Below are 10977 nucleotides of genomic sequence, written 5' to 3' on the forward strand. Positions count from 1 at the left end.
CGAAGAGCATGCTCACCGGAGCATCATTGATCAAAACTAGCTCCCGAGGGTCATCACTAGCATTCCCTGTCACTGGGAGAATATTGATTCCTTCCAAATCTTCTTCATAAAGATCAACTTCCCTGAATTTTTTATGCTCGTTGCCCATTCTGCAGCTCTTTGAGACGTGACCTTTTCTCTCACAAGTTTTGCACATGGCCTTCCAGCTTGGGCAGTCTTTAACCTGTTGACTGCGGTGCAAATTTTGCCACTATGTGGGCATTTTAATGAGCGGGCATGGTTCAGACGGCTTCCGGCCATCCTCCGCACATGCTCACTGTGACGACGGATGGCCTGGGGCCGTCCGACGTACACAACGGGTTAAAGTTGGCCATATGGCCAGAGTTGCCACACCTGAAGCACTTTCCCTGACAATATTTTGTGTTAAAGGGCTTTGAAGTGGTGCTCGATTTGGGTTTAACAAATCTATCCACCAGCACTTTGACATTAATGTCACCTGAACTGTCTTTACGCATAATATCAACACACGGTTTTGAATGCTCATGACTTTTGGCTATGGTCAGCAATTCTTGAAGCGAGGGCGTGTCTTTTTACCACAGGGCGTTTCTCGTTTTGTTGAGGCGCATCCCAACATAAACTGATCTCTTGAGCGCTCCTCTAAAGCTGCACCAACATTGCACGTGGAAGCCAATTTGCGTAAAGTAGTTATGTACTGTTCGACCGACTCATCCTGCCTTTGCATTCTTCTCCTGAAGTAATATCGTTCAAGGATAGTACTCACTTTGGGAAGGTAGTGCAAGTCCAACTTTTTGATGCAGATCTCGTATTCATTAAGAGTGTCAGAGTCACTATCAGAGAGTTCAGGAAGGTGTTCAAAGAATTCTTGTCCCTCAGAGCCCAAACAATGCATTAACCATGAGGCTTTCCTCTCTGCACTTAAGGAAGTGCCACAGACACGAGCATAATCTGTGAAAACCTTCTTTCTTGAGAAAGGAGGAACTCCTGGAGATATAAAAAAAAGAGGGGCAGTGACATTTTGCATTATGTATGTACTATGTTTTGACCGGTTAAGTTACTACTTAAGGGTGAACTTCAGTGATCTGCGTACAGTGCACAATATCCACAAACCTTATAAGCTGTGCGCATCAGCGAAACTGTGTGAAACTTCAGCAATTAAAATTTAGGCCAATGCGTACAGTCCCAGAAACTTAATTTGCTGGGCGCATCAGCGGAACCATCAGCCCGACTACTGATGGCACATATTTATATAGGAAGGAGTCACTTTAGTCTGGTGCTCAATTACATGTGTAGATGTGAGTCTGGTGGTGCCTGATAACTGAAAGGCACATATTTGTTAACATACAATTTCATATATGTCTGATTTATTATTCCTATTACAGCGCCTTCTACCTTGAGAAGGCCCGTCTTAGACCAGTGTGTGGACAAAACCCATGCCGACAAATCAAGGACAAAGGGAATGGGACATAGTCTAGGGACAGAAAACAACAAATCCTACATCAAACCTCACGTTTAACTGATGGAGCGCAACAAGCAATATAAAGTGATATACTGAGAAAAAGTAACCTGGAAAATTGCTGCAAATTAAAGTAAAGTAAAAAAACTAATAAAGAACTACATAACCACAGCTGTGTGACCTGGAAGCCGATTGTTTCTCAATATAGCCCTAGTTTGTGATTACCTTACAGTGCTCACATTATCATCCGCACTAGAAGAGATGGGAGCCTGGGGTGTCCTGTCACAGAAGCTCATTTACATAAAAAGGGGGGGCGACAGCCTGTTCACAACGCACAGCACAACTTGTTTACTCAAAGTGCTTGTACACAGAACAGGGTAAAGTCTTGCATCTCTTTCTTTCATTTTCTTTAATATATCCTGCACCTCGCTCTCGTCTTCTCTTTCTCTCATTTCAATTCATCATAAAGTACTAAAATTCACTATTGCTTTATCAGCACGACACAAGTCAGGTGTAGCCACAGTTTGAAGGGGTCCCCCCACTATTATCTAGAAACTTGACTCAGTTCCACTCAGCTCCTTAGCCTGCGACTGATAATTGTTACTTTGTGCCCCAGCACTGCAGACACAGGCCTCTGAGTGTTTGTTTGTGTGAGTGGAGCAAGAGAGGAACATAGAACTTGACAAAATTAGCCCTTCTAGTGCTTAATACACTGAAAATGTGAAACAGTTTGGGGCTTAGGGGATGGATAAAGAATAATGTCAGGAAACAAACGCAAATTAAAAGCACATATTATTTATTCGCTGAAAACTGTTTACAAAAGTAATTTCCAAGTTCCACATATCTGTTTAAAAATATTTACACTTTCATTTCTGAGTTTAGTTACAAAATAATATTTGCAAAAATAGATGTTGTAATTATTCTATGTTTCTTGTTTTTTGTTTTTAAAACAGGCCGTCAACCTTTCACGTAAAAATTATTATAAGGGCCTGACATCACTTCTTGTGATGTCACTACATATGGCATCCTGTGCTTTGCATTTGATAAATGGCTCCTTCACTATTTTCCTTACCTGTGCCATGTTTATTGGCATATTTACAACAAGGGGTGGTGAGGGACAGAGTCTCTGAATTAAACAGAATACTCTCACCCAGTCAAGAGATCAGGGCTAGATCCAACACCGTTTTTTAGCTCACTGCACCATCCCAGTTTCAGAACCTGGCTGTATGCAAATTAGTCTGTTCCTGTCCCAGTGCATGATGGGAACAGGGCAAACCAAACTACATAAGCCAATTCTTACACTGGGAAGGAAACAAGCTACCGGGGACCGGTTTCTGGCATTTCAGCCTCTTCGGCCCGGCTTGCTTGAATCCTGATGGTGCAATGAGCAAGGGACTCACATCTGAGTATACCCTTCCACGCTTAGGGTGGACAAAAATATTTACAACAAGGGGTGGTGAGGGACAGAGTCTCTGAATTAAACAGAATACTCTCACCCAGTCAAGAGATCAGGGCTAGATCCAACACCGTTTTTTAGCTCACTGCACCATCCCAGTTTCAGAACCTGGCTGTATGCAAATTAGTCTGTTCCTGTCCCAGTGCATGATAGGAACAGGGCAAACCAAACTACATAAGCCAATTCTTACACTGGGAAGGAAACAAGCTACCGGGGACCGGTTTCTGGCATTTCAGCCTCTTCGGCCCGGCTTGCTTGAATCCTGATGGTGCAATGAGCAAGGGACTCACATCTGAGTATACCCTTCCACGCTTAGGGTGGACAAAAATATTTACAACAAGGGGTGGTGAGGGACAGAGTCTCTGAATTAAACAGAATACTCTCACCCAGTCAAGAGATCAGGGCTAGATCCAACACCGTTTTTTAGCTCACTGCACCATCCCAGTTTCAGAACCTGGCTGTATGCAAATTAGTCTGTTCCTGTCCCAGTGCATGATGGGAACAGGGCAAACCAAACTACATAAGCCAATTCTTACACTGGGAAGGAAACAAGCTACCGGGGACCGGTTTCTGGCATTTCAGCCTCTTCGGCCCGGCTTGCTTGAATCCTGATGGTGCAATGAGCAAGGGACTCACATCTGAGTATACCCTTCCACGCTTAGGGTGGACAAAAATATTTACAACAAGGGGTGGTGAGGGACAGAGTCTCTGAATTAAACAGAATACTCTCACCCAGTCAAGAGATCAGGGCTAGATCCAACACCGTTTTTTAGCTCACTGCACCATCCCAGTTTCAGAACCTGGCTGTATGCAAATTAGTCTGTTCCTGTCCCAGTGCATGATGGGAACAGGGCAAACCAAACTACATAAGCCAATTCTTACACTGGGAAGGAAACAAGCTACCGGGGACCGGTTTCTGGCATTTCAGCCTCTTCGGCCCGGCTTGCTTGAATCCTGATGGTGCAATGAGCAAGGGACTCACATCTGAGTATACCCTTCCACGCTTAGGGTGGACAAAAATATTTACAACAAGGGGTGGTGAGGGACAGAGTCTCTGATTGGTTGGTTTCAACCTGAACAATATGTTTTGGCAGCCTTTACCAGACTCAGGGATATAATAAATTAATTAAACACGCATTTTCAATGCAATAGGTTTCACATCTGTAAGAGTTTAAGCTATAAGCATTGTAAATGACAATGCCTGTTATTTATGTTTTAAGAAACAAAACTTAATATAAAAGGGATTATTATGTACAATGCCAATAACACAAGCTCTCGTAAATGCGAGACCTAGTGCACTTGGAATGACTTGGTGGCCGGTTTCAAACGGATTTGCAGTTTCAAAAGTGCAGGACACTGTAAACAATTTAGAATAACACTGAAAGCGTGATTTGCAGGAGCTAAAGCAACCCAAGGCTGGGTAACCAAAGCTGTTCTCATTGGCCCATATAAGTCCTGCAGTGGAGGGATGTATGACATTACAACGCATGCTTTTACCACGCATGCTTTTACATCGCAACTTTTACAACGCATGCCCTTACAACTCATAGTGTTGGGGGGCGATGGATAGTGAATAGTTTAATTTACTATTCCAACTCCAGTCCCCGTGGATAGTAGGGAAGGTGTTGGATAGTGAATTAAATCTATTCCCTATCCTAGAGCGCCCCCCAGCGCAATGCGTTGTAATGGTTTGCGTTGTAAAAGTTGCGATGTAAAAGCACTGCGTGGTAAAAGTTGCGTTGTAAAGGATGTTTTCCGCAGTGGAGCAGCGAGCACTAGGATTGGCTGATGGCTTTCAAACCAATCATAGTAGCTCTCCACAAAAAGTCTGGGGCAACCATTAGAGGGTGAAACACACCGCTTCATTGGCTGTCACCCAAAATAATGAAAATTATAGACGTGGCTTCGTATAAAGGCATTCTTATGGAGAGTCCGTGAAAAGTAGGGACGGATGATGGGATTTGTGTGGAGAAATAAGGAATGGAGGAGCACATACGAAGCACCACTGCCACTACGGTGGTGACGTGAGTCCCTAGCTCATTGCACCATCAGGATTCAAGCAAGCCGGGCCGAAGAGGCTGAAATGCCAGAAACCGGTCCCCGGTAGCTTGTCTCCTTTCTGGTAAAGAATTGGCTTGGTAGTTTAGTCTGCCCTGTTCCCATGATGCACTGGGCCAGGGACAGACTGATTTGCATATGGCCAGGTTCTGAGCTGGGATGGGGCAGTGAGATAAATAACGGTGATGGATCAAGCCCTGATCTTTGGACTGAGTGGTCTGCTCAATTCAGACACTCTGTTCATCACCACCCCCTTTTGTAAATCGATGTTTATTGGCATGACATGGGTCTATAGGTATTCAAAATAAATATATAAATTCATAGATGTTCAGCCCGTTTCTCTGGTGATGTCACACATTGATATGTATTCGGCTGCTTCTTCTAGTTTTAGGTGAGTAAAAATAACGTGTCGTTCCCCCTCGTTCCATTTCTCTCCCCTTTTCTTTGTCTCTCTCGCTCCCTTTAGCTCTCCCCCTCTCTATCTCCCACACACTCCTATTAGGGTTAGCTTCATGAATGTCACTGCCACTTCTGGCATTCATACGACAAATCCTTCAGAACATTTGAGAACAAGGGACAATCAAGTGTGGAAGACGAGTTGCTCGGAGTGCAACGGATTGCGCTGGCACATATATGCTTTTGATGTGGGATTTCACTATTTCACCACATTCTTAAACCAGAGTCTGCTGCTTACAGTCGCTCAATTATGGTAAAAAGTAGAGTTTGGCAAGTCACAAATTTAATAGGGAGAGCCAAGTCGGTGAGGAGCCACGGGTCACACTTAGTTATAAGGCCCGAGGCACGAGCTGATCCAACAACCGATAAGTGTGTAAAAGATGCAGCAAATGATTTGAAGCACTAAATCTTACCCTGCTGACATCCAAATATACCCACGCCAAAACAGGTACTATTTTTATGACATATGTGGATTTGTCCTCCGCATTTGACTGTGTATCACATGCCAAGCTCTGGTCGCTCCTGAGCGAAATGGGGGTAGACCCCCCTCTTTTGGACTTCCTAAGGGAGCTCTACAGCGCAGCTACGGCGAGAGTGAGGTATGGCACAAGAGGAGAACTAACAGCATCATTTAGGGTAGAGCGGGGAGTGAGACAAGGCTGTGTCCTGGCCCCCTTTCTCTTCTCACTCTGTACCAACGGTCTTGAAGAGTTATGTTGTTGAGAGGGGGGAGAGACCTCCCAAAAGTAAAAGATCGTCTGATCCCCGCACTGCTCTATGCGGACGACGCAGTCATTTTAGCTCGAACTCCGAATGAACTGCAGAAATCATTAACTAAATATGCAGATTTTATGGCTGCCTTGGACTTGCATATAAATGTGAAAAAAACTTTCGTCATGGTGGTCGGTGGAACAAGAAAACCTGTAAAGTCCATTTTTCTGGAAAACCAAAAAATTAAAAGAACCTCACAATACCCCTACTTAGGTATTATGATAGATGATGCCCTAAATTGGAAAGCGGCGGTAGAGGCTAGGAGACATCTTTTTAAACGAGCAATCATGGCACTAATGAAATTTTCAAATAAACTAGGAAGAAGACCTCCAGTGGAACTGCTACAGATCTATGCTGCGAAATGCCAATCTATCGCATTATATGGCGCAGGGATTTGGGGGCATACAACTACTGGCTCTATTCAAAAAGAGGAAAATATCTTCATGAGATTCCTACTATCAATTCCACGAGGCACTTCCACCTATGCCTCACATATAGAATTAGGAATCTCATATATTGAAGATCTTATCAAAATCCAACCTCTTATGCTTTGGAGGAGAGTCTGGCTTTCTGAAGAAAACAGTCTGACAAAAAGCATCCTACGCGATACTATGGAGTTGGACCATGCCAAAAAAATAGCCTGGCTCTCCTATATCAGACACTTTTTTTGCAATCTGGGGCTTCGGCAATATTATTATAATCCAGAACAACTAAGGGAAATGCCTAAAAAAGAACTAAAGCAAATTGCATTGAGCCATTTGGACTCCCTGAGACTATCTTCGCTGGCTACAAAAAAATCTGTTGTGCATGCAATTATCACACAACAGACTTTGAAAATTCAGCCATACCTTACTCTAGAGATTACCACGTATGAAAAGATGCTCCTAACAAGGTTCAGATTGAACCTATTTTTCAGACTGGTGACATTTCCAGAAAAAAATAACTGGAGAACTCAGATGGCCTTGTGCCCTTGTGACGATCAATCCCAACAGTCCACCATCCATACAATACTTTTTGGCAAGTTCTATCACACTTTCCGAAAGATATGGCTTATACCCTTGTTAAAAAAATTGGGCTATAGACAATGTCGCCCAGCTATGCTGGCACTCCAATTACTGGACTCTGAATGCACTGTGTACTACGTACTAAATTTCTTAAAGTGTATCATGAGACATAGAAACAACCTGTAAAAGCAAAGTAATATCCTCTATTTTTTCTAAAATGCTGGCAAAACTTTATCTTTTTATTGCATAATCAAATTTTATTTTTTTACTGAAAGTTTGTGTAACTATGTTATCTTTTATGGTTTTTCAATTGTCAAGAAACCGAATAAAGATTATTATTATTATTATTATTATTATTACTTAAAAACAAGGTATATGCTCTTTTATTTCTAAAAATAGGTTATTTCTTGAACACTTGTGCTTCACTTTAGTTCATTACATATACTGCAGCGGCATTTGTTAATAGTAATACATACATTTTACCAATGAAGCTTCCATCTCCAGAGTCCTGACAACATGCTTACTTTGGGTGTGTTGGCTTTATAGGTTTTATCACTAATCTTACAAGTTAGCTGAAAATACCATTGTTAGTCCCAGTATTGTTCAGTGTTGCTTTTACAGGAAGTGTGATCAGGTACGATTGATTTTTTTTGTACTCTTCTTCATCAAATAAAAATCAAGAATGTTTCTTTTCTTTTAATCCACATTGTGCTCGCCTCCAACTGTGTATCCTGGTGCATCATGTTCCTTTGCTTTGTGTTTGGAAGTGAACAATCTCTAGAAACAAACACTTTTATAACTCTGAAAATACTGGTATCTGTTTTTCTTCTTTACTGCTAGTCTGGTCTTCTATCAAAAGACCTTCACACTTTCAGCACCCTTCTTTCTTTTCTCCCTGTGTGTTTGCTGATGACTTTGTAGCTCTGATAATCGACTAAAGCTGTTCCCACATTCATTGCACTTGAATGGTTTTTCTCCTGTGTGAGTTCGCTGATGATACCTTAATGCTGAAGAGAAGCGAAAACTACTGTCACATTCACTACAATAATAGGGTTTTTCCTCCGTGTGTGTTCGCTGATGACTATGAAGTTGTGATAACCGACTTAAGCACTTTACAAATTCACTGCACTTGAATGGTTTTTCTCTTGTGTGAGTTCGCTGATGACACCTTAATGCTGAAGAGCTCCGAAAACTACTGTCACATTCGCTACAATGATAGGGTTTTTTACCTGTGTGTCTTCGCTGATAACTTTGTAGGTCTGATAACTGACTAAAGTTCTTCACACATTCACTGCACTTGAATGGTATTTCCCCCGTGTGTGTTCGCTGATGACTTTGTAGGCTTGATAAATGACTAAAGCACTTTGCACATTCAGTGCACTTGATTTCGATTTTCCCCTGTGTGTGTTCGATTATGTGTATGAAGTTGTGATAACTGACTAAAGCACTTTTCACATTCACTGCACTTGAATGGTGTTTTCCCTATGTGTATTCGCTGATGTGTTTGGAGGTTTGATAAGCGACTACAGCACTTTGCACATTCACTGTACTGGTATGGTTTTTCCCCATGTGTGTTCGCTGATGACTTTGTAGGCTTAATAAATGACTTAAGTACTTTGCACATTCAGTGCACTTGAATTTTTTTTCCCCTGTGTGTGTTCAATTATGTGTTAGAAGTTTTGATAACTGACTAAAGCACTTTGCACATTAACTGCAATTGAATGGTATTTCCCCTGTGTGTATTCGCTGATGTGTTTTGAGGTTTGATAAGCGACTAAAGCACTTTACACATTCACTGCACTTGAATGGCTTTTCCTCTGTGTGTCTTTGCTGGTGTCTTTGAAGGTTTGATAACAGACTAAAGCTCTTCACACATTTATTGCAATGGTATGGCTTTTCCCCTGTGTGTGTTCGCTGATGTCTTTGTAGGCCTGATAATAGACTAAAGCTCTTCCCACATTCATTGCACTTGAATGGTTTTTCTCCTGTGTGAATTCGCTGATGATTCCTTAATGCTGAAGAGACACGAAAACTACTGTCACATTCACTACAATGATAGGGTTTTTCCCCCGTGTGTGTTCGCTAATGACTTTGTAGGTCTGATAATCGACTATAGCTCTTCACACATTCACTGCATTTAAATGGCTTTTCCCCAGTGTGTGTTCGCTGATGTCTTCGAAGGTGTGATAACTCACTAAAGCACTTTGCACATTCAGTGCACTTGAATGGTTTTTCCCCTGTGTGTATTCGCTGATGACTTTGAAGGTGTGATAACTTTCTAAAGCACTTTGCACATTCAGTGCACTTGTATTGTTTTTCCCCCGTGTGTATTCGCTGATGGCTTTGAAGCAGTGATAATCGACTAAAGCTCTTTACACATTCACTGCATTTAAATGGCTTTTCCCCCGTGTGTGTTTGCTGATGACTCTGAAGTTGTGATAACCGACTAAAGCTCTTTACACATTCACAGCACCTGAATGGCTTTTCTCCTGTGTGAGTTTGCTAATGACTTTTAAGGCTTGATAACTGACTAAAGCTCTTCACACATTCATTGCAATGGTATGGCTTTTCCCCTGTGTGTGTTCGCTGATGACTTTGAAGGTGTGATAACTCTCTAAAGCACTTTTCACATTCAGTGCACTTGTATGGTTTTTCCCCCGTGTGTATTCGCTGATGGCTTTGAAGCACTGATAACCGACTATGGCTCTTCACACATTCACTGCATTGATATGGCTTTTCCCCAGTGTGTGTTCGCTGATGTCTTTGAAAGCTTGATAACTCACTAAAGCTCTTCACACATTCACTGCACTTGAATGGTTTTTCCCCTGTGTACGTGTGCTGATGAAGCTTGAGTAGTGATGACAAACTAAAGCTCTCGCTGCATGTGTATGATTCTTCTTTCTTGGTTAGTGTTTGTGGGTCGGGTATATATTTGTCTACATCCCTTGACTGTATTTCCTGTTGGGCCAACATGGCTGATAAAGCACTTGTGTTTTTCACAGACACTTTTTATGTGTGCAATATTTTATACGTTTTGATTTAACAATAAAACAATAAAATGCAATAGCCACCAAACATTTGCCACACTCCTAATACGTAGAAGGTGACTTTCTAGGCGATTGTGCCTTTAGATTGCATTATGGCTATGCACGCTTGCGGGTAAAGATGTATCTTCCTTTTGGCCGGTGCAAATTAGGACAGTCTGTTGTATTGTTGATACAAGAACTCCTCTTTCCTTTACCTGTCAGTTGTCTGGCTCCGCTCTGTTGTGCTTTTCTCTGGCTGTTGTGAGTTACCCAGAAAGAGTTTACAATTCACCTAGAATGATGTCTTGTCATCATATTAGAAAGCAGAGTACTGCAGTAATGTAAATGTATTGGCATTTATATATATAGCGCACTACTTACCCGTAGGGTCCCAAGGCGCTTCGACCGCTGCGAAACCCTTCCTGGCTTCCCTGAGAGATGGTCCCTTAATGGGTATCTCCAGGGTGAGACCAGGCATCCCCGGCGGTCTGGTGGGGCCGTTAGTGAAGATGAGGCAAGCTAATGCCCAGAGTTGCCGAGTGTGATCGCTGATCAGAGTGGGCACCGAGGCGAGAGAATTATCGAGTCCACTGACCCTGGGCCAGAAACCTGCCGCGCCGGGAATCGAACCCTGGTCCCGGGCCGTCCTCTGCTCTCGGGTCTGCCGCCTCTAACCAGTGAGCCACACTACTTCACTTCATACCAATCCCATGATCAAAGCTGGTGTTGATA

At 42.6% G+C, this 10977-nt stretch overlaps 1 pseudogene; it reads right to left on the minus strand.

Annotated features, from left to right (window-relative positions):
* Window positions 1–8926: 8926 nt before the first annotated feature.
* On the minus strand, window positions 8927–10387 carry LOC147672936 (uncharacterized; annotated as a pseudogene).
* Window positions 10388–10977: the final 590 nt, after the last annotated feature.

This window comes from Lissotriton vulgaris, unplaced genomic scaffold (genome assembly GCF_964263255.1).
Source record: "Lissotriton vulgaris unplaced genomic scaffold, aLisVul1.2 SCAFFOLD_1389, whole genome shotgun sequence".
Taxonomy (NCBI): Eukaryota; Metazoa; Chordata; class Amphibia; order Caudata; family Salamandridae; genus Lissotriton; species Lissotriton vulgaris.